Below are 24,274 nucleotides of genomic sequence, written 5' to 3' on the forward strand. Positions count from 1 at the left end.
GTCAAATCATTGCCATTTCCAACCCGCAGAAAGGGGAGTCAGGGCAGACAGCTTCATTTGGTGAAGTGGAAATTGTATCGATCCCTTCCATTGGCATTTCATTAGTCCAACCTTATTCACATGGCAAACCCTAGCTATAAGTAAGTTTAGGAAATAAAATGTCTTAAAGGACAGCCATGTATCTAGCTACACCATGGCAAAGAGAGGATACCTAGTATTAGCAGGAAGAAAATTAAATGTATTCTAAGGGAAAATGTGTATTCTGCATCACGATCCACTCCTCTAGCCACTCCAGCATCCAAGTATACTGTATACAACCACTGTCTACCTGTGGGAGAAATTCTTTAAGTCACATGCAGCTGAAAGCCCAGAAGTCCTTTAGTCCTATGGTGGTGACTCTGGAAGTCTAAGAACCTATTAATAAGTACACAGTATCTACCATTCTGTTTCTACTTTCTATGTTATGCATAGAATGAGGGAGTAGAAACTGGGTACTGGTACTAGAATTAAAGCCAAATTGTGAAAATGGAAAAAATGTAATATACAGAGGTCATTATTCTGTAGCAATAATGAAATAATGATTGTTAGAAATTGCAAATATGCTCTCCTGTAGCAGTGAAGTAACTTTTTTTTTTTTTTGACCTTGGTTTTGCTTTCTCAGAAGCACTAATTTGTCCAGTGTACTCCCTACCCCATTTTACTTTCTGGATAATTTTTGCTTTCTGACATGTCTTGTTGTCATATATGCAAGTAAAATTGGAGAGTATTTCCTTGGATCCTAGCATTGTTTCTTCTTCTGGGTACTAGTGTAGGGCCTCGGAGGTTGATTTATAGGTTGAACAATTATTGTCTTTAGCATACCATCCTTTGGTTCCTTTGGTAAAAAAAATCCAAAAAAGGGCAGGGGTACCCAAGCCATAAAGTAGATATTTAATCTATGCTTCATAATGAGTTGCATGTTTGTATTTCCACAAGCAAGTAGTACTTATGTTCATGTTTCCTAATCCTCTGCATGGTCTTCTATTATTTACTAGATTCTATGATTATGTTATGCCTATCTATCTCCCTCAATTTAATGGACTCCTGTCCTAAAGTCACTGAAACAGGTGAGTGTACAGGAATAGAAGGGCATCACCTTTAGTTTTACTTTTGCTAATAGAAATGTTATTACAGTCAATCTTATCTTAGGTTATTTAGGATATAGATACACTTCACTTTTCTGACACCAAGGTCTCCAAGTTTCTAGACTGTCAATTGAGATTGCAGATTGTAGTTAATATAGGTAGACCTTATTCAATCAGTTGAAAAGCCTTAAGAACAGAGGTGAGAATTTTCTGAGGAAAAAAAATCCTTCTATGGACAGCCCCTTCAGCTGATTCCCAAGGGTTCCAGCCTTCCTTTCCTGATAGCTTTGACCTTCCTAATGGTCTGGCCTACAGAGTATGGACTTTCTTAACTAGACCCACAAATGGGTAATCTGACTCCTTGCAATGGATCTCTTAATAGATATCTCCCATTGATTTTCTTTCTCTGGTTGAGCATTGACTAACACACCCCTTAAGATTATAAACAAAGCAAGGCAACAAAATATTAATTCACAAAATAAAAGAAAGCTTAAGTTAATGGAGAAACATATTGTGCTCATGAATTAGAATGCTAAATGTTAAGATTTTCTTGAAATTGATATTTAGTTTCAATATAAACCCAACATAAATTACAGCAAGATTTTTGGTAGAAATTGACACACTATACCTAATTTTGTATAGGTAAACAATGGATATAGAATTGTTATTTTTTTTGAAAGAACATAGTTGGTAGACTTGCAGTAGCTGATGTTTTCACTTACCTTAATACTTAAGCTTTAGTAGGACACCTGGGTGGCTCAGTCAGTTAAGCATCTGCCTTCGGCTCAGGTCATGATTCCAGGGTCCTGGGATCAAGTCCTGCATGGGGTTCCCTGCTCAGTGGGGAGCCTGTTTCTCCTTCTCCCTCTACCCCTCCCATCTGCACTCTCTCTTGCTCTCTCAGATAAATAAATAAAATATTTAAAAAATATTTAAGCTTTAGCTATATTAATCAAGAGAGTATGGCACTGGGAAGAGATAGACACATGGGCCAATAGAACACAATTAGAAAGTCCAGAAACAGAAATAAATGTATAAATTTATTTTCCACAAATTTGCAAAGGCAATTTAAGAGAGAAAGAATAGTATTTTCTTTAATTGGTGCTATGGAAACTGGATATCCATATGCAAAATAAAAATTTAACCTAAATCCATACCTCATATCATACTAAAAATAACTCAAAATTGATCATAGACCTAAATATAAAATCAAAAACTAAAAAGCTTCAGAATAAATAAAAGAGAAAATCTTTGTGATCTTGGGTCAGGCAAAGATTTTTTTTTAAATAGAATACAAAAAATATGAACCATAACAGAAAAAAAATAATAAAGAAAAACTGGATTTCAGCAAAATTTAAAACTTTAACTCTTCTAATGACACTATTAAGGAAATGGAAATCCAAGACAAAAAAAAAATACTTTTAATATACATATCCAGTAAAGGTCCATTCTCCAAATATGCAAAGAGCTTTTTCAACTCCATGTTAATAACATAAGCTACCCAATTCACAAAAATCAAGAAAGGATTTGAAGAATTACTTCACCAGAGATAAAACACAGATGACAAGAAAATACTTCAAAAGATGCTACATATCTTAAGATAATCAGGAAAATTCAATTCAGAGCCCAATAAGCTACTACTACACAGATATTAAAATGGCTAAAATAAATACAAATTGATAGTTGCAAGCAGTGAGAAGACGAAGAATAATGGAACTTTCATACACTGCTGATGGGAATGAAAAATGGTACACCTGCTTTGAAAAACATTTGGCAAACTGCTAAATTAAATATACATTCACAATATGAGTTAGAAGTATATTTATCCTAGACAAATAAAGAAATATGTCCATAGAAAAATTCATATGCAGATATTTATAGCATTTTATTCATTATCACCAAAAACTGGAAACAACCCCAATGTTCATCAGCAAAAAGATTCCATATCTTTGGTTGTGATGGTAGTTATATGAAAAAACATATAAATTTGTCAAAGTCCATACAACTATACCATTTTACATATACTGTATACTATATACATTTTATTGTAGTCAATTATACTTTAATAGACCTGACTTTAGAAAAGTCAATCCCAGATGAATCAAAGCTTTATCTATGAAAGCCAACCTTTAATTCTTGTAGAAAAAAAGCCATACATGAGGATCTCTATGACTTTATATATTAAACAAGACCTAATCAGCATTCCTTAAAAGAAAAAGCTGATTATTTGATCACATTAAAATTAAGAGCTCCTGTTTTTCAGAGAGACCATGAAGTTAAGAGGCAAATCACAAATTGGAGGAAAATATCTGCTGAAGGAAATATCTTGAACACATAAAGTATCTCATAAATCATTAAGAAAAAAAGACAACTCCATAGAATAATTGGCAAAAATTTGAGCAGGCATTTCACAAAGGAGGAAGAAAAAATGTGAAGCTTATGTAAAGATATTCATCCTGAGTAATCTGTAGTTGCAAACTAGTAACTTCAATGAAACAATTTTATACCCATCATTTTAGTATTAGAGTGTGCATCAATGGCAATACTTACACACTTTGGGTGGGAATGCAGATTGGTGTAAGCTTTTTAAGAAACAATTACGCATTGCCTTGTAAAATTGAACCTACAAGAATTCACCTGTTCAGCTACAGCTATCCCAGATCTATATCTAAGATTAACCATTGTTAATACACTATTCACAAGAACATACTATTAGGAATATGATGTTGAATGGAACAAAGTTGCAGAAAATGACACAGAGAATAATAATACCACTTCTAATATATACATATCTAGCAAAAGTGTAAAAAAAAGCAACAAATGATATACATTTAATTCAGGGCAATGGTTATTTTAGGGTGGAGGAGAGGAAGGAGGGAGATGAATTCAAGATGGAACACAGAATTAATTTCAGTGATTTTGGAAATGTTTTATTTTCTAAGTCAGATAGAATTTTCCTGGATTATTTTTCATAATGTTTCATAAATTTATGTATTACATATATTATTTTTTAGTTACCAAGTGCTACATTATTTTAAAATTAAATGATATGGCAAATGAACTGGATGTCTTGATGAGGTCTAAGAATTACTGGAATGGGGGCAACAAGACCAAATGGGCAGGACTGATAGAAGTGAGAGCCCGGAAGTGGGAGGCTTACCTTCTAGATGTCAAAGCTGGAGTGGGTTTTTTTTGGAGATCAAGTCTAGGGTACATTCTTGTTGCCAGGTCATTAAAGGGTGACAGAGAAGAATGTAGGAACTGAGGAAGTTAAAGAACCAAGAGGTTAAGATACTGGATAGATCTATAATGTTATTAGATCTTCAGAATAAATAAAAGAGAAAATCTTTGTGATCTTGGGTCAGGCAAAGTTGATGAGCAAAGTAACTTCATAGATGATGAAGTTACACAAAATAATGGCAGTAATAACAAGCTGAGGAGAGCAGTGAGCTAAGTGCTAAGAAATAAAGGATAAGGAGGTGTGGTAATATATTACAGCAAGAGTAGGACCAGTTACATGATTTTCAAGACCTAGTAAAAGACAAAAATGTGAGACCTCTTCAAAATGTATTTAAAAATTCAAGAAAGTAACAAGCAGAGCATTAAGCCAAGCATAGGGATCTTCTAAGCACAAAGCCCAGTGTGACTGCAACAAAGAATAATCATGGGTAGTTAAGTGTCTGATAATATGCTTTAAAAGAACCATTTTGGAAAGAAGAAGGAAACCAGGGTGGGGGTTTTGGGCTAGGAATTAGAGTGAGAAGACAGGAGGGTGTTTGTCCATGTCCAAGCATTCCCTGAAATACTCGTGGAAGGAAGAAGGGACTATACTAAAAGGGAAGAGATTGTGCCAAAGATCAGTTAGAGAAGACGGCAAAATGAATATGCAGGAGGAATTTGGGGATGAAAGGGAATCCGCTGATGACACACCATGAAGTCCAGAGAGCATATTGAAAGGATCTGGAAAGTTGGGGAGCAATGGAAAATAGATAAAATTAGTGGTGCATAGAACATAGAATACCCATGTGATGATGGGTATGTGCTTGCACTTCTGAAGGTAAACAAACATAGCAGAGTGTGCAAAGAGATTGAACCTTGAGGCCCTTAGAAGAAAGGTTGGTGTTATGGACTGAACCCCTCCCAGCCCAAATTCACTTTTTGGTGCCCTAATCCCCAGGGTGAGGTCACAAGGGTAGACCCAGACCCTATAGACTAGTGTCCTTATGAGACACACCATAGCTCTCTTCCCCCACCCCCACCCCAGCACACAAGCATAACAAGGAAATTGCAAGAAGGTGGCCATCTGCAAGCCAGGAAGAAAGCCAAGTCTTCTCCAGAAAGCAAATCAGCAAGCACTTTGATGCTGGACCACTGACTCTAGACCTGGGAGAAAATAAATTTCTGTTGTTGAAGCTACCCAGCCTGTGGTATGTTGTCTTGGCAGCCTGAGCTGACTAAGACAGTCAGTATCATTTGAAGTTAAAGTTCATATTACTTGCCAGGGACCCTGGGAAAATCATCAGTGTTGAAGGTGAAGATAGTGTGGTGACCTGGGGTTGTGCTGGGAATGTCTCTTCAAATATGACTTTTGTATGCGCCTTTGTGAGCTGAGATGGCTTTGGGAGAGATACTTGAGATGTTATTGTTGCCTCCTTCAGCTGGAGGTGTTGGGTCATCTTGCACCTGCAGGGAAGAGAAGACTTCTGCCCTCTCCCTGTTCACTCTCGATGGAAGGAGCTAATGTCTTCACTAGCAGGGTGAAAACAGAGGGCATCTCTTTGTGCCTCTGGTTAGACATGCTCATGCAGCCATGAGGCTGGGGAAACCTGAGACATGCTCATGCAGCCATGAGGCTGGGGAAAACCTGCACAGAGTTGTCATGGCAGCTGACAACAATGGCAAACCTTGAGGTGCCTCTGGTTAGACATGCTCATGGCAAACCATGAGGCTGGGGAAACCTTAGACATGCTCATGCAGCCATGAGGCTGGGGAAAACCTGCACAGAGTTGTCATGGCAGCTGACAACAATGGCAAACCTTGAGGTGCCTCTGGTTAGACATGCTCATGGCAAACCATGAGGCTGGGGAAAAGCTTAGACATGCTCATGCAGCCATGAGGCTGGGGAAAACCTGCACAGAGTTGTCATGGCAGCTGACAACAATGGCAAAGACAGGAAGGCCACTAGAGGGGCCAGGTGGTGACCTGCAGGAAACATTACTTTGCTCAGCAGCAAGTTTCTTGTTAGACTGAGCTCTCCTTTGATTTCTGTCCAGTGGTCCTAATAGTGCTTCTTGGGTCTAGCAGAAATATCCCCATCTCTTAGCCAGAGACAACATTACAGATATTGAAAGAGAGCCTTCCTGACCCCTTGAGATTTCCACTTCGACAGGTTAAAGTTCCCTAATCCTCTCAGGGAGACATCTTTGGAGAAGCATCACATGCCCTTTACCTCTCACCAGAGACCTTTGATCATCTAACCCAGCACTGCAACATCCTCCGTCCTTGTCTATCTATAGCCACATGGCTAGTTTTCATACCAAACATGGTGACATCCTTCTCTCTACAGATCTCCAATGGGCTCTTACTGCCCTCAGAATGAAGCAGTGTCTGCTTGCTTTGGCCTGCTCTGAATCCTGCTTACCTCTTTAGCCTCATTTCTGAACTTGACCCTGTGTGACCCATCCAAAGCTTACCATGCTCAGCCTTACTGCACACTGTAAAAATGATCTTGGAACTTTTCTCTCCTTCTTACTCTTTCACTTCCAAACCTTTGCCCATATTGTTTTTTTTTCTGTCTAGATCATCTATATCCTTATTCCCCCACCTCCTACCCACACCCAGATATACACACACAGTATTTACTTTATCTGGTTATCTTTATTTATCCTTCAGGTCTCAGTTGACTGCCAAGTAATATTCAAGTGCTTTTTCATGAGCAACATGTAACATTGCATATATTGTAATTTCCTGCTTTACTATCCATTGCCCCTAGTAGACCATAGGCTCAGTAAAGGCAGCATTCATATCTTTCTAGCAGGTCATTTAATGGTTTGAAGGACTTAATCCATACAGTGTTTGATACAGGTTAGGTGTTTAAGAAACAACTGGGGAAGGAGGAGAAGGATGAAGGAACAATGGAAGAAAGGAAATAAATTACTCAGAATTTTACAGTTTGTGCTAGACTAATGGGAAAAGCAATCCCATGACCTATAAATTGCATCATATGAGTGTAAATGGGTGATTGATGACAATGCATATGGTTAGGGCTGCAATTGTTTGATTTCCTATTATTGTCTGAAGTCCTGGGGTGGGGCCAGAAGCACCCTTTTTTTTAACCTCGGATGCCTGTTTTTATTCTTTCTCTTTTTCTGGCTTGAGCATCAGCAGCGCTGGGTCAGTCCAATCTCGTTAAGCTGGTATTCTCTGGCAGGAGAAAAAAAATGTGACTGCTGTTGTTTAGATGGCTTAAAATTAATGATTTGCATATTCTCATTATGCTAATGGATTCTTACGGAGAAGGGCATGTTTAATAATATTTTTAATTCATTAAACTCATAATCATTTAAAATGACACAGCCAAAAACCTAGAGAGCGAGGCTATGAGGTCTGAGGGTGAGCTGGGTTCACGTCCGAGCTTGACCCCTGAGACGGGGTTTCCGATCAAGTGACTTGACCTTGCTGAATCTCATGTTCCTAACCTCTGAATGTAGAAGATTCTACTTAACAGGGAGTACATAAAATAATTAAGAATAATAAAGGCACAACACTTCGATCATAACAGACAACCAATAAAAGATATGATGATGATGCTTACATTAATTACGTTCTTCCTCTGTGTTAGTTACTCTGTCTACAGCCAGAAAATATTGCAGCATGTAATCAAATTATCTAATCCAGTCAGTATTTGGTGAACTTATGGCAGAAATTTATGCAAAGTGGGCTCATCCTTCATATTCTTATCCTTTTTTTATTATTGCTAGTCTTATCTATTGGGACCCAATTCAAATATGAGATTCCGTAGATTCTTTTTTAATCACCTTATCCGAGAGATTTTTATTTTCTGCTCTGCCTTCTGATATAGCTTTGAGTTTGTACCTACTATTCTGACATTCTCTTATTGAGGATGATGTTTGCCTTCTCCAGCCTAGAAATTCTGGGCCACATGCACGTTATTGGCATCTTAGAGTTGAAAATATTATTAAAATATCACTTAGCCCTGCTATTTGGAGAAAGGTCAGTTTTATTATTCTAATTTAATAAAGGAGGCAAACTGAGTTCCCACACAGTTAAGTCAATTTTTCAAAATGGTGAGAGAAAAGGAAGGAAATGTTCTCTGAGGACTACTATGTATGGAGCACTATGCCAATTACACATACATTAAAAGGAGAGCTAGCTTTTATTTAGATCTTTGTATGTAGTAGGCATTACAGGATTTGCATATAGGAAACCACGTAGAACTTACAGGTCCATTATGGAGGTATGATATGCAAATTTCTGTATAAGGAACCTGAGGTACAGAGACATGAAAGAACCTTCCATGTGTCCTGCAGGTCAGAACTGACATCTGAACCTGGGCCTTCCTACTCTAGAGCCTACTGTTTTAACCACAGCTCTATACTGGTTCATGGAAGTTTTAGATTATAAAGTGAAGCTACTATAGAGGAAGATACTGAGAACAAGAAAAGTCCATCACTTTGTTCCAGGTCATACTATTGCAAATTGTCAGAGTCTAGATATTGGCAAGAACCTTGAACTCCACATTCAGGACTTGTTCTAAAACACCACACTTTACTCTCATAACGGCACTCTCTTTTCACTTACTGATGCTGGTCTCTCCCAACTGTGTTGCCTGCAAGTTAAGAAAACCCTAGACTTACACAAACTGAATGCTTTGGGATTTGTTTATTGAGTCAACCAGTCGACAAGTACAGAGCCCTGCCTATGCACCAGCCACTACTCTAGACACCGGTGAAACACTAAACCGAACAGACAACCTTCTGCCTCTTCTGTACTGATTTGTATCCTTGAACAACTCCTTGAATTCAGGTTTCTCAGCTGTACCTTTGGGTAGCGACGGTGGGCTAGTGTCAATGAAAACAAGGTAAATACATGATGTTTTGACATAGGCCTGACACATGATCAGGGCATATTAAACAGTAGCTAGTGGAATAATATGAGTGCTGCTAATCATTAACATTACAGGTGTCCTGAGAAAGGGTGAGCCATATCTGGCTTGTAAAGCCAGGGAAGTCTTCACTCAGTGTGACATATCCCTTGGAAGATTTCAGATAGGCAGGAGAGAAGTGGGGAGGGGTTGTTTTCCAAGAATGAAGTAATATGAAACCAGAATTCTGTGACTGTGCTTATGAAACAATTTTTCCCTGATCTACTTAAAAAAAAAAAAAATAGTAGGGATGCCTGGATGGCTCAGTGGATTAAGCATCCAACTCTTTGATTTCAGCTCAGGTCATGATATCGGGGTTGGGAGATAGAGCCCTGCATGGGGCTCCATGCTAAGCATGGAGTCTGCTTGAGATTCTCTCTCTCCTTCTCTCTCTGCTTTCCCCTACCCCGCTTATGTGTGCTCTCTAAATAAATTAAAATAATAATAATAATAAATAATCTTAAAAAAAAACAAAAACATAGTAACTGATGGCTTGGCAAGCATTTGAGACTGCTGCAACACTGGGGTGGGGTGCAGGTGTCTTGACTCTTGAACTTAGAAGTTCACGCGTTAATCTTACGATGCTGACAAGTTACAGTTAATTTGGAGAGAACTATTTGGGAGTAAGTTGATGTAAGACCTGAACAAATTAAGAAATTTTTCCCCCAAATACACATGTCTCTCCTCTCAAAATGGATGTCCATTTTTTTAGGTCCTAATGTCACTTTTGCAAAGTTGCTTGTGGCTGCCCTGGTTTCATTGTCAGATGACTTAGTTCCAGTTGAGCTCCTCCGCTTAAGCTGTTAAACAAATGAAAAGCAGAATTGTCACTTTTAAATAGAGTCTGCACATAATCACATTTTGAAATGGTCCTCCTCTGGCTGAGGAGAAGTTGTGTGCATTATAATATTGAATTTTAAATAATATATTACACAAAATAGCTTCCAATTTGATTTGGGGGGATATATTTTCATGAATTATTGAATATCTGATTATTGTAGAAAGCTTTAGCCATTATGCACTGAAACTGTCATTCGCTCAGCTCTGTGATATATGAGCTTGGTTATCAATATTTAAAGTTACAGTGAGCTCAGTGTGAAGCAGCTGAAAGCTGAGACATGGATTAATCGGTGGTGACGCAGGCAGAACTTTATCCACACCCCCAACAGGATGGAAAGGAAGATGCTCTGGGAGGATTTTCTAGCCAGTCTTCTGCAGTGCATTTCAAGGTTCACTGCGTCTCACAGAATCTCACTCAGTAGAGAGTGGTTCTTATCACTGAGGATCCAGTATAAAGAAGGATCTGCATGTATTTTAGCTTTTCTTCATCTTCCGGAAACCTAAAATGTTTGTAGCAGATAATAGTTACTTGCAATTCAACTAAATGATGTTGTATGAAATATACTCTAGCTTGGTTCATTTGTTTTTGCAACTATAATGCAAGTTCCCTTCAGGGCTGCTGCTTGCCTTCTTCACTGTTGTATTCCAGAACTACCTAAGTATTCTGTATAGAATGGGTGCTTGATACATGTTTTAGTGTATTTTATTGACTCTATGAATGAATGAATGAATGGAAATTTAGTGGTTGGTGACCACTATACACCTTTGTATAGAGTAGAATAATGTTCTTTTGCATAATTCAAAAGACGTATTTTATTGTATGTCTGTACAAGGACATAGCGTACCATGAGTGCGTTTTCCCCCTAATTTAAGATAATTAAATAAATACTACATTCCTGACATGCATCCTGGAATATGGCAGATACTGTTCTTGTCCTCATGGAGGAGTTGTCATTTTCTTAGAGAACAGAGAGAAAGAACAATTATTCATGAAGCATGCAATCAAAAATAACACAGGATGCTTTGAAAAGCCGAAAGGAAAAAGTGTATCTCTATGGAAAAGATCTTCCTAGAGGAGTAATATGAAACATGATACCTGGAAAGGTAAGAGTCAACCAGCTAAAGCAGACTGGGGTTAGGGAAGAGAATGAAGAGTGCACCAGGTCTAGGAATAGCATTTCTTTGAATGCATAGCTAGAAGTGATTGACCTTGGGCATGTTTGAGGAGCCCAAAACATTACAGTAGGTGAGAAGCAGAGGGACTTCTCTGTCTTCTATACTGATGGAACTAGTATCTTACTTTGCACCAAAATTGTCTCTGAGTCTCAAATGGAAGCAGATGGTGAAGGCAAGGAAAGGTTTTTGTCATTTAAAATTTTATGAGACCTTCTTTCTGCTTCTCTCTCTTCTACTCACACATACACAGATACAGATACTACACATGTATTTTCAGGGATCAGGAGTCTTCAGTTGCATCTCAAGTTGATTTCACTCTTCTTACTTGAAGCCCTGAGTTCTAAAACAAGACTTTTTCCCTGGATACCTATTATAATGGTTTATTTGACAAAAAATCAGTATATTTCAAGGCATATATGAATAGCGTCTTGTTTGTAACAAATTTTCATTTTCTAACCAATATATTATTTTTCCTAAACACATACACATATGTATATGTATGTATGTATGTATGTATGTATGTATGTATTCTTGATCTGTGCTCAAAACCCAGGAATTCTTCATCACAAGGCCTGTTTTCCATTATCTTGACTTTTTTTGCCTTCATGCCTTGACATCGGGGAAGCTCAGATATAAATCTAGTTCTCAAGGATACAATTTTCTGCCTTCCTATATAATTTTTGCATGTTTGCTTTTCATTCTTTAATGAATTTTAGATGCATGGATAGTTTCAAAAATGTCTCTGGCCTCACTTCTCCCCATTCAAGCTGGCTTTCTCTCACTTTCAACTCTTTCATACTTTTAAATAATGTGTGCTATTTCTTTATTTCTCCACGCAGGTATCTGTTGTCCTCAGAGACCTTTGAAGCATCTTGTACTGGAAAATTCATTTTTTTAACTTAATTGATATTTATGCCAATATCTAATTGATATTTGGTTGTTTGGGTTTAGTATTCTAGTTTAAAGACCTCTTCCCTCCAGATAGTTGAAGGCATTTGTCCTTTGCTCTGCAGTAAGAAGCCTAACACCAGTTTCCTTCCTGATCCTTAAAACGTAACTCCCTTCGATTTCCCCTCCTGCGTAGGAGGCACTGAAGATCTTAAATGCTAAGAATTCCGAAATTTTATGATGTTCTAGGGTGTGGAACTTTCAAAATTTGTTGTGTTGGATAACTGTTTGGCTCTAGCCTTTATTTCTGGAAGTTGTTCTCGAATTATGTCTTTGATAATTCCATTATCAAGGGAACCCTGTGTTCCCTGTTCTCTCCTTCTGATCCCTCACAGTCAGACTTCAGTCATCCTACACTGAGCCTCTAATTTTCTTCTGTTTCATCTCTAGTTGTTTTTTTGTCCTTCTCTCGGCTTTAAAATTCTTTTAGATTTCCTCAATTCATCTTCCATTTCTGCTAATATTTGTTATTCCTTTAAGAAAGTGTGCTATTTATTTAATTTCCAGAAGCTCTTTGTCGTGTTAGAAGACAAAATTCAACTGAGTCCATTTGAAGATCTCATTCGCTTTGTTCAATGATTCATGGATCAAGCATCATCCCACATAGCCGACCGAAAGGAGCTCTGAGGAGCTGTACAAAGGAAGGCTTTTATAGGTGCAGACAATGAAGTTTTTAAGAGTTGATTGTTTCAGGCAAGGTCACCTTCCTTTCGGCCAAGGGTTAAGCTCTTTCAAGCAGATTACATCACTGGTGTTGACTAGGTAATTCCACATTAATGTGGTTACAGGTCACATTCCTGGGAGAGGCTGAAACTGTAATTACATTAGATGTTAACTTTTGGTTTGTTGACAGGAGGATCAGCACAAGTGACTCCATTTTAGGCCTTTTTTTTTTTTTTAACAATTCCTTTTTTGATCAGACTCTCACCTTAACTAAGAGCTATGATCAAAATCTAAGGCATTAGTGCCCCTCTCAGCCACTGCTCTGTAGTTCTTACAGCTTTTTTTTTTTTTAAAGATTTTACTTATTTATTTGACAGAGAGAGACACAGCGAGAGAGGGAACACAAGCAGGGGGAGTGGGAGAGGGAGAAGCAGGCTTCCCACTGAGCAGGGAGCCCGATGCAGGGCTCGATCCCAGGACCCTGGGATCATGACCTGAGCCGAAGGCAGACGCTTAACGACTGAGCCACCCAGGCGCCCCATTCTTACAGCTTTTACTGGTCCTCTGTGTGATACGCACAGGTCATGATGGTTTTTTCCTGAATGTCTCTGGTGTTCACAGGTCACGACTTCATGCTCACAATTTTTTATTTGGTCATTTTCTTTATTCCTTTTCTGATGTTCAGTCTTAGGGAGATCATTGACTTACTTGATGGTTAGTGGTTGCAAACATGCAGTTCAAGCTTTGGAGAGGATGCAGTGCACCAGGGAGACTACTCTATTATTATAAGTTGAATAATTCCCAATGTCTGGAGTGCAGTTTGGAGCCAGGGTACCCAAGACCCAAACCAATCAAAATTCAGTAAGCCCAGAGAAGACCCTATTGAAGAACTCAACTTCTTAAGGCTAGTGGCCTGTTTGTGATCTTATGTAGCCTGAGTTTCAACTTCCCCAGAAGTTTTAATGCAGGCACAGCACATGGCCACAGCACAGAAACTTCCTTGCTCAGCTAAAAGATAATTAAGGGCTATCTTGCTGTCAAGAACAACTTTGGCCAGAGAATCGAAGGGTTTTTCTGGGGCAGCTATTGTTTTAGCAGTGGATCTTTGCAATAATTTTAAGAGTTAAGGAAAGGTTCCTGGTTATAGCCTCATTTACATTTACTTCTAACCAAGGAAGTAGGGCCCTGCCAAAGGAAGTGGATCCTGAATCAGGAAGGACTCCTGGTAAGTCCTTTCTAATTCAGCAACATAAATTCAGAGGGAATTGACCAGTGACTTATCTTGCTTAGTTCATTTGTGAACAGTTAGGGGCACAGTCAGATAACCTAAGAAGCATTGTGCCAGCCATGTTGGCACTCATAGGCCCAAGGAGCATGATAACTACCACAGACAAAGATAAATTCTCTTGGGACACAAACCTCTTCCACTAAGATTGTACTGTTGATGGACAGATCAGGTTTCTTTATTTCTGTTTTTAATGACAAACCTGGCAGTCTGAAAGGTTACACCCACTTACCAATGGCTTGGGATCTACAGATGACAATGGTATCCTTCCAGGTCAAAGTCAGAGTAAAGAAAAGAAAAAAGGGTTTTATGTTGACTAAAAGTAGAAAGTCTTGATCTGGCATCTTGGGTGGAAACATGCTACATCAGAGCCAATTACTTCTCTTTCTCATCCATTTGACTGGGAGATACTTGGCATCTGCATAGGACCAGTCATGAGGTGGAGCCTTTTTTTTTTTTTTTTAAGATTTTATTTATTTATTTGAGAAAGAAAGAGAGCATGCAGGAGCAGAGGGGAAGAACAGAGGCAGAGGGAGAAGCCGACTACCCACAGAGCAGGGACCCCAACACAGGGCTCGATCCCAGGACCCTAGGATTGTGACCTGAGCCAAAGGCAGATGCTTAACTGACTGAGCCACCCAGGTGCCTCAGTGGAGCCTTCTTTATCTGTGAGATGTATACCTAAGTTTCAAGTTCCTGAAGTTTGGCTACCAACTGGGCAGTGAGGAGGATCTAGTTTAGTCCCTTACAAGGAGAATCAAGGGCAATCTTTGTTCTTAGTGATTCCAAATCAGAAAGTTGAGGGAAAATTGTAAATGTTATACTGGAGAGTAGAAGCCAGGGTATTGGAGGAAAGGAGAATTCAGGATCCATTTCAGTTTACAGGTATATAACAAAACTTCAAAGACAGTTAGCAAGATTAGCATCTAGTATCTACATAGGTGGAAATGTAATTTTTCTCTCTACAATTGTTACAGGATTTTTTTTCTCCATCGGTGCCCAGGGTTCTTTGTCGAGCCACTTCAAAGAATGAAGAGGTAGACCAGACAGAGAGGTAGGCAGCAAAGCAAGGTTTATTGAGTGATAGCAAAGTGATAGTACAAAGCTCCCGAAGAGGGAGGGTACCCGAGAGGGTTGCCACAGGAGTTTCTAAGACTAGGGGTTTTTATGGACTTGTTGGTGGGCCATTTTAATCTGATTAACCCTTAACCCTTTGTGAGCCTGTCATCCAGTCAGTTTTTTTGTCATCTACTATCACATGGGAAAGGGTGAAGGGCTCCTTCCAGGGTGGTATAAAATCCTTTAAAACGTGGTTTCCTCTTGGGTGGTAGCCCATGTCCCTGCCTGCCTGCGTTCCAACGATCCTTCATCACAATCGTCCCTACTTTTTTCCAAAGATAATCATAGTAAAATTAATTTGTTTGCATTAAACTTGACCTGATTATTTACATAAGTGCAGCAAGAATAGTGATTGACCTTATAAGCTCTGGTCATATTTGAGTCTATGTAGGTTTCTCTCAAATATGACATTCCAGTTAAAGTCTTGGCAATATAACCAATGTTTCTAATTGTGTCCTGTTACTGGGAGAACAGATCCTACTGAACTTATGTAAATAGCTATGTAAATTGCCATGAAAAGAATACTCAAGAATTTCCGAATTTTGGAGGAATCAGCTGGAGAAAAATATAAATGTTTCATCTTTGTTTATGAAGCTATGCTTTATCAAATTATGCTGTCATATGTAGCTTAAGAAAAGGTTTCCATAATTCTGGAAAAACAAAATATTGAAGAACCAGCAATGTTTTAAACAAGACGGTCATAAGGAATTATGATCATCCTTCTTCAATCAGTCCCATGTAATTAACACTTGTACAGCTTGAATCCAGTTTTTCTGTTAGTTCTGGAAATTCTTACCCAGTTCAGTTTAATGATCTTAAAGTTATCAGAAAACTGTACTTGTCAAAGTCCGTTCTATGAAATCTTGAAGATGACACACTTTTGCAGAACACTTTTGCAAAGGTTCTGAGTAAAATAATAATTATCTGGGGCACCTGGGTGGCTCAGTTGTTGAGCGTCTGCCTTCAGCTCAGGTCATGGTCTTGGGGTCCTAGGATCGAGCCCCGCATCGGGCTCCCTGCTCAGTGGGAAGCCTGCTTCTCCCTCTCCCACTCCCCCTGCTTGTGTTCCCTCTCTTGCTGTGTCTCTCTCTGTCAAATAAATAAATAAAATCTTAAAAATAATAATAATAATAATTATCTGTAAGTGACAAAAAAAATCTTTTAAAATGCCATTGTTAAAGATCTTCTGAGAATTTATTATAATGGAATTGACAAGGAGATTTGGTTTTTCCTGAGACACACATTTTAAAATGATAACCTGGAATTATGATGATAACATTATAGGTAAATAAAATTTCACAATCTGTTACCAAAAGCCAACCAAAAGTCCAAGAGAACGTTGTTCTTTTAACTGAAAGAAAAACAGTTATAATTTTACACCAGTGTACTTTTTTAAAAAAGATTTATTTATTGGGCGCCTGGGTGGCTCAGTTGGTTAAGCGACTGCCTTCGGCTCAGGTAATGATCCTGGAGTCCCGGGATTGAGTCCCGCATCGGGCTCCCTGCTCAGCAGGGAGTCTGCTTCTCCCTCTGACCCTCCCCCCTCTCATGTGCTCTCTCTCTCTCATTCTCTCTCTCAAATAAATAAATAAAATCTTTTTAAAAAAAAGATTTTATTTATTTATTTTAGCGTGTCAGAGAGAGTGCGAGGGAGGGGGTGTGGGTGGGCAGACTCTGTGCTTAGTGCAGAGCCCAAGGAACGTGGGGCTCCATCTCACAACCCTGAGATCAGGACCTGAGCAGAAGCCAAGAATTGGATGCTTAGTTGACTGAGCCACCCAGGCACCCCTACACCAGTGTACTTTTGATAGTAAGACTCATCTTCTTTTTTAAACCTAAATAAACTGATTATAGTTTTAGCAACCTTAACCATGCATAAAATTCCTTTCCCAGCATTCCTTTTCCACAAACCTATAGTTTTGTCCTGTTTTTTTCTCTTTCCCATTCTGAAATAGCCAGTCTCATATTAAGATAAAATTACTTTTTTTCCCTAACAAAAATGCATCTCTGTTTCTCATACTTTCTTTTACTCAAAGCACACACATCCTACTTCCCTTGCATATCGAGGTGTTTTCTTTAATCTTTCTAGTAACTTTTATTATATGAATTAGAATTTTGAACCTTGAAAATCTTAAATTTTAGGAAAATAAAGAAGTAAACAATTGCAAATTGTCTTACATTAGCATTTTGTGGCTTGACAAATTTATAAATAGTTTTTGTTATTTCTAGAAACATGTTTTCTCATAGTGAATTTTCCAGTGTGGCAAAAACATGCTTAGTATAGACCCAAATATCTTCAGTTTCTCTGTAAGAAGAAGCCCAAAGTGAATAAGCCTGTGTTCAGTAATTAATGTTTCTGTATTTTATCTTATTTGGAAACGGCCAGATAGTCAATGGCTATCCATCATTTAATTTAACTTATCAAAATTTTAAAGGTTTCAAGTTTCCAAAAAGATTTGGGGAAACTGTGTAAAAAGTTTACCTAAAAACTTTTGTCCTACATGAAGAAGGTTAGTTGGAAAAAAGGCAGGCAGGGACAAGGGCCCCCTGCCCTAAGAAAACACCCTTTAAAGGATTTTACCCCACCCTGGAAGGAGTCCTCTACTCTTTCCCACATGATAGATAGATCACAAAAACCTGACTAGATGACAGGCTAATGGAGGGTTAATGAGATTAAAATGACGTGCCAATAAGCCCATAAAAACCCTTAGACTTAGAACCTCCAGTGGCAATCTTCTCAGATCCCCTTCCTCTTTGGGAGCTTGGTACTATCACTCAACAGACCTTGCTTTGTTGCCCACCACTCTGCCTGGTCTACCTCTTCATTCTTCGAAATGGTGTGACCAAGAACTGCGGGCACCAAAGGAAAAAAATCCTGTAACACTACTTACATCTATTTAATTCACTTGTTCTCAACAATTATGTGGACGTTACTTATGAAAATTTCATCATATCAAGTTTGTATTGTTGTTGGAAAATTTTGTAACAGATAATGAATTTATTTGACTAATAAACCCAGGTAGAATAAAAGCTTTATGTCTGTATTATATTCAATGTTGAAAACTCTATAAAGACATGTCTGTTTTGGGGCATCTGGGTGGCTCAGTTGGTTAAGCATCTGCCTTTGACTCAGATCATGATCTCAGGGTCCTGGGATCAAGCCTCACATTGGGCTCCCTGCCTAGTGTGGAATCTGCTTCTCCCTCTGCTCTCCCCACTCCTCTGCTCTTTCTCTCAAATAAATAAAATCTTAAAAGAAAAAAAATGTCCATTTTAATTAAACCAAAAAAACTAGCTTTAATACCAAATGTTTTCCCAGGTCATGTGAACCCAAAAAATATTTGGGTTAGTTTCTGTTATATTTGAGAATTTTACGAGTCCATAACTCATAATAGCACTTAATTTTCATTAAACCAATTAAATAGAACTCTTTTACAAATTAGTCTTAGTAATACCATCTGGAGATGGATAGATGGATAGATACATACATACATACATTCTCATAGAGGCCATTGTAATTCTAGGTGGCTTTTAGTAAGATTTCACCATGTTTGGAAATACCTAGATTCTGATACTGGAAGAAGTCATGCTTACCTGTTTAATTAAAAGATTCACTTTCTTTTAGCTAAGCCTACATACACATATAAATAGGCTAATGCAAACAGAGACTTTATAGTTTCCACTTAAAAATTAATGCCACGAGTTAGGTACTATAATACAAAACTCACTAGTTATAACAGAGATAGATCCAAAGTATGTTTCTGGCAGATGGAATAAATTGAGGTTACCTTCTCAGATGGCTAAAGCTTTTACTAATATTTGTGAAGAAAATGGTTAAAAGAGTTTTTAATTTACCTAGGTTTTAAATGACATTTCCTCCTTTTGTTCTTCTGATAAGAATTACCTCCCTGAAGTTTGCATTTCAAAGAGATGGCCTGGATAAGTGTTCCTGGAGGGATCAAATAGAACATTTACATCTCAAAGGCAGAGGGAAAGAGTGCAAGTTCTTCTAAGAAGGACTTTTGTGTCCTAAGGCCAGATTTTTTTACAAGGCCTCCAAGCCTTTTAAGATGAATAGGTGCTGTTAGTTGCTTATCAAAGGACTGACACAACCATCCACCTAGTTGGAATGGTTTTTCTTGCTTCCAGGTATATTTAGCTTAAAAAAGAGGCCTAAAAAATAGTTGTAGCAGGCTCTGAATATCAGCTTCCAAACTGGCCAAATTTCTGAGATCACAGAGTTATTAAATCCTTTCAAGAACTTGTCAGGTTGCAACTGGGACAAATGGTAAATGCTCCTGGCAATATTAAACTGACAGCCCTGAGGACCCATGATGTGCAAGAGTGCAAAAAGATACTGTCTTAACAAGATGTGGAGTCACTCCCAAAGTTAGTCAAAAGAAAGAGCCAACAACTTACCTCAACTAGGCAGGTAGAAACCCAGCCAAGATCTTCCTGAGACACAGAAACTGAAGGGAGCCCAAGAGAGAAAAAGCTGCTTTTGTTTTGTTTTGTTTTTTGTTTTTTTGTTTTTTGACCTTTGCTTCTTTTCCTGCTTCTATTCTTCCTTGGACTTGCCCTCCACCCCACTCTACACATGCCATGTAATGCAAATAGTATATGTCCTCCTTATAAGGGACAAAGGGTTAATATGATTTCTCTAGAATGGGTAACATCTAAGGAAGGACCAGGTGAGAATGATGGGATAAAGCATCCATATCTCAAAGTCAAGGCCCCCTGTCTCCAAGGAATAACACCTGGGCCCTCATCTTTGTTCTAACCCGTTCCTGAATGCCTGAAAAGACACATACACCAGACCATCATCCTCAATAACCAACCCCAGACCCTGAACAAAGACGAGACTCCCTCTTTTCCTTTCCAAGTCTCCTGACACTCCATATGAATCTCTGTAGATATTCAGTAAACTCTGCTTCCACCTCCTACTGGCTCACATTTGATTTCCATCCTGGGCGAAAACAAGGACCCTGTTGGCTGGTCCTGCAGGACCCTTCTTCCCCATGGGTCCTCGGACATGACCTGCCTGCATCATCTGAACAGAAAAGGAGCCACTATGCTCCAGAGGTCCAAGAACCAATTCTCGCAATAATTTTCACCCTTAACCCAGCTTCTGCCAGTTTTCCTAGGATCCCCTCTGCAGGCTCTGGTATCTAAAATATTTTGGCAAGATTTTTCATTAATTTTAATTTTATTTCCCCTTGGCTGTTTAAGGGAAGAATATAAGGATTAACCAGGAAATTGCTAAGTCCTCTCAACCACAGGATTGCAGAAGACAGGGGCCCATCTTTGAGAGTAGATATGGCGGTGTCTGTAAGGACACTAACTTGAAAGACTTTTGTTTACAGTCATGTAATCTCTTTAGGGTGAAAAGACAATTCAGACAGATTACTGAAGTGGATACTCAAATAAAGGAGGACAGAGGGGGAGCAGTAGGGTGTTGGAGTCTTACAGTCTTTTGTGTTGTGTACCTTTTGTGTCTTTATTTTTTCACTAGCCTTTTATGACAATTCTTTCCATGAAGTTATTTTGGCATTTTTGAAGCCTTTTGGAGGCTTCTTCATGCCACTTAAAATTAGTATCCCGTTCTGCTTATTTGATTTAGGAACCTTTGCTTTTACTTTTACTTATTTATTTAGACAGCTTGAGTATGCAAGCTGGAGTGGGGGTTGGGTGGCGGGAGAAATCTCCATGGCCAGCATGGAGCCTGATGCAGAGCTTGATCTCATGACCCCATCATCATGACTCCAGCCAAAATCAAGGGTCAGACACTTTTTTTTTTAAATGTTTTATTTATTTATTCATGAAAGTCAGAGAGAGAGAGAGAGGCAGAGGAAGAGGGAGAAGCAGGCTCCCCGCCTAGCAGGGAGCCCGATGTGGGACTCGATCCCAGAACCCTGGGATCATGACCTGAGCCGAAGGCAGACGCTTAACCATCTGAGCCACCCAGGCGCCCCCAAGGGTCAGACACTTAACCGACTGAGCCACCCAGATGCCCCAGGAGCCCTTGCTTTCAAATGATCTTAACTAATAGGAATGTTTCTCATAGAGGCCATTGTAATTCTAGGTAGCTTTTAGTAAGATTTCACCATGTTTGAAAATACCTAGATTCTGATACTGAAAGAAGTCATGCTTACCTGTTTAAATTTAAAAGATTCCCTTTCTTTTGACTAAGCCTTTTTGGGTCTCCTAGAGCCTGAGGGATGTGCCATGGGGTTGGGGATTGTGTGGTGTTTTGCAGTGTATCTTGTTGCACAGAAATTTTCTTGAGGTTGGCAAGAGACCCAATATCCATCTATTCCATTCCATGACCAATTTATCCTAAAATGGGAATCCTTGGGTTAGGTGATGAGCATTCTAATAGCTTTTAAATGCTCAACCCGTGCCCACCAATATTGTGGCTGCTTCTGAGATTCCCCTTAGCAATAGTCTTTATCTACACAAAACAAGACAAACGTGCACGTTAAGATATCAACAGTAACCAAGAGATGTTATGGCTTCCTGGCCAAGAGAAGGCCCTTGTGTGTACCACCACCCGTTCCCACCATGGAAACTTGCAATAGAGAAAGGATTGAACCAACAGACCTCAGCAGATGGGGACTTCAGACTGTGGGCTCCACATAAATGAAGAACTATAAACTGTCACTAACCATTCCCATGTGGATCCTGGGACAGAGTCAAGGGCTGGGGGATTCCACTAATTAAATAAGAATGGTGGTCTGAAATAAACACTAGGGTCTTGGGCTCTGAGCAGAACTGTTTGACAGCCCAAGCTCACCTGCCCTGAACTGGAAAGCCAATTAGATTCAGAGCTCATCACAAAAAGAACAGAACTCAGAATTGAGAGGAACTTACCCTTGGAAATGGTGAGAAAGATCATGAAATCAGAATGGTGCTTGGGCAGCACACCTTTGTTTCTTGCTGTCCCAGAAACCATCCGAAGTCTCCTTTGGTCCCACCACTGCCATCAAATCTATTAAAAAACAAAACTCAACCAAGTCAATTTAAGGCTTTAATTGGCTTTTTCAGTGATTCGTGAATGAGGCAGCATCCCATCTGGCAAACAGAAAGGAGCTCTGAGGAGCTGTACAAAATGGAAGACTTTTATAGGCAGAAGTGGGAGGAAAAGGAAGCTTCTAACAAAGAGTGGATTATTTCAGGCAAGTTCACCTTTCTTTGGGAAAAGGGCTGGGATCTATTATGCAAATTACCTCACTAGTGTTGACAAGGTAATTAATTCCAGATTGACTGGTTAAAGATCACATTCCTGGGAGATGCTAGAACTGCAATTAGATTAGACATTAGGTCTTATTTGCTGACATGGGACTCAGCACAATTGACTCCGTTTGAAGCCCCTTCCTTCCTTCCTTCCTTCCTTCCTTCCTTCCTTCCTTCCTTCCTTCCTTTCTTCCTTCCTTCCAACAATTGCTTTCTGATTTTTATTTGTAGCTTTAATATTTTCTCTTAGCTATCTAATGATATTGATTATAGTCATTATTTCATTGTGCTTTGAAACTTCTGTTTTCCTCCAATTCCTTTTGTTTGTTTTGCCACCTTCAGAATGGAGGTTCTTCTTAAATTTCTGGTATTTCCTAGGTATTATTCATATTTAAATGAATCGTTTAAATACACCCATTTTTTTCCTAGTGTGTTTCTCGTAGGGTAATTTATCAAAACTTGGAGAGCTTGGCACTGAACATCCTGATTTGTAAGTTGAATCTTCATAGGAATCCTTCAGGCTCCATTTTGGGGAGTGTATCTGAGTTAAGTTGGAGAAAAGAGGCACTAGGGGGTCTCATGATGAGTTATGCAGATTTCCACTCAATCCAGTTCTTTTCACCCCTGTTCTCTGCTACTTCAGATCTCACAGTGTCCTGTGCTTCTCTGATTCAGTTTAATAAGTAAACTTATTTTCCATTTCAAGAGGTGGAGGTGGTCATAATTACCTGAGTCTAAGTGTTAAGAGGGAGAAATTGGGAACAGTTTCTTTATTCATACTTTCATCCAATACGTCTCATTTTAGCCCAGGCCTTGCTGCTGTCTTCTGAGTAATTGGACGTTTCTAATTTCTAACTCTCTTCCCCATTCCTCAGTGTTGATCCACCTCCTTGTTACCTGTTGGCACCATCCTTTTCAGGCTCTTAGATTTCACCTTCCTCTGCTTTCAAACAATAACAATAATAAGTTAAATAGTATTTATCCAGCATTAAGGCTATGGAAAAAAATGCCTATTTCCTCTGGGTTTATCACTTTTTAAAATCCCTTTACTGAAAGATTTAAAGAGAAAACAGAGATACATGCATTTATCCAATCTGCATTTTTTTTTTTTACCAGATATCTCTCAGACCATTTTTCCACAGTGTTCTTAAGATCTGAAAATAACAATCAAAGCATGGGATTTAGGAAAAGGCATAGATTCCTGTTTTCCTATGTCCTCTTTTACAGAAGATAAAAGAGAGGTTCCAAAAAGTCAGTGTGGTACAAGAGTAGCAAAGTGTCTAATTTTGGCCCAAAACAGCAAAGTGTCAGAAGTAGGATTTGAACTCTGCGTTTTTACCAGTGTCTTTTTTTTTGGTGAAATTTTGTTGTTTCCCTATGATGCATTACTAAGTTTCTGCATTGTTGGAGTCAATATGTGTCTGTGATTTTCTTCATCATCAAAATTATCTCAGAGTTTGAAATAATAGATCTAGACCACTAAATGGACATTTGTAGGTCTGCATGGAAAAAAAAAAATCTTTGAAGTGTCCTCATTCATTTAAATACAAGGTGTTGGCACCCTGGGTCCTTGCCATGGATGTTTTGTAGAAGGTTTTTTATATATTTCTATCATATTTAATAAAAATCTCTCATTTTTTAAAATATTATGAAACATCTATTCTATGTCATATATTTGAGGTGAAAACAAATTTTGCTTTTTACACATACAATTCATTTTGA

Source organism: Mirounga angustirostris, unplaced genomic scaffold, assembly GCF_029215605.1.
Source record: "Mirounga angustirostris isolate CCGP_5_RB_7025 unplaced genomic scaffold, mMirAng1.0.hap1 SCAF_15, whole genome shotgun sequence".
Classification (NCBI taxonomy): domain Eukaryota; kingdom Metazoa; phylum Chordata; class Mammalia; order Carnivora; family Phocidae; genus Mirounga; species Mirounga angustirostris.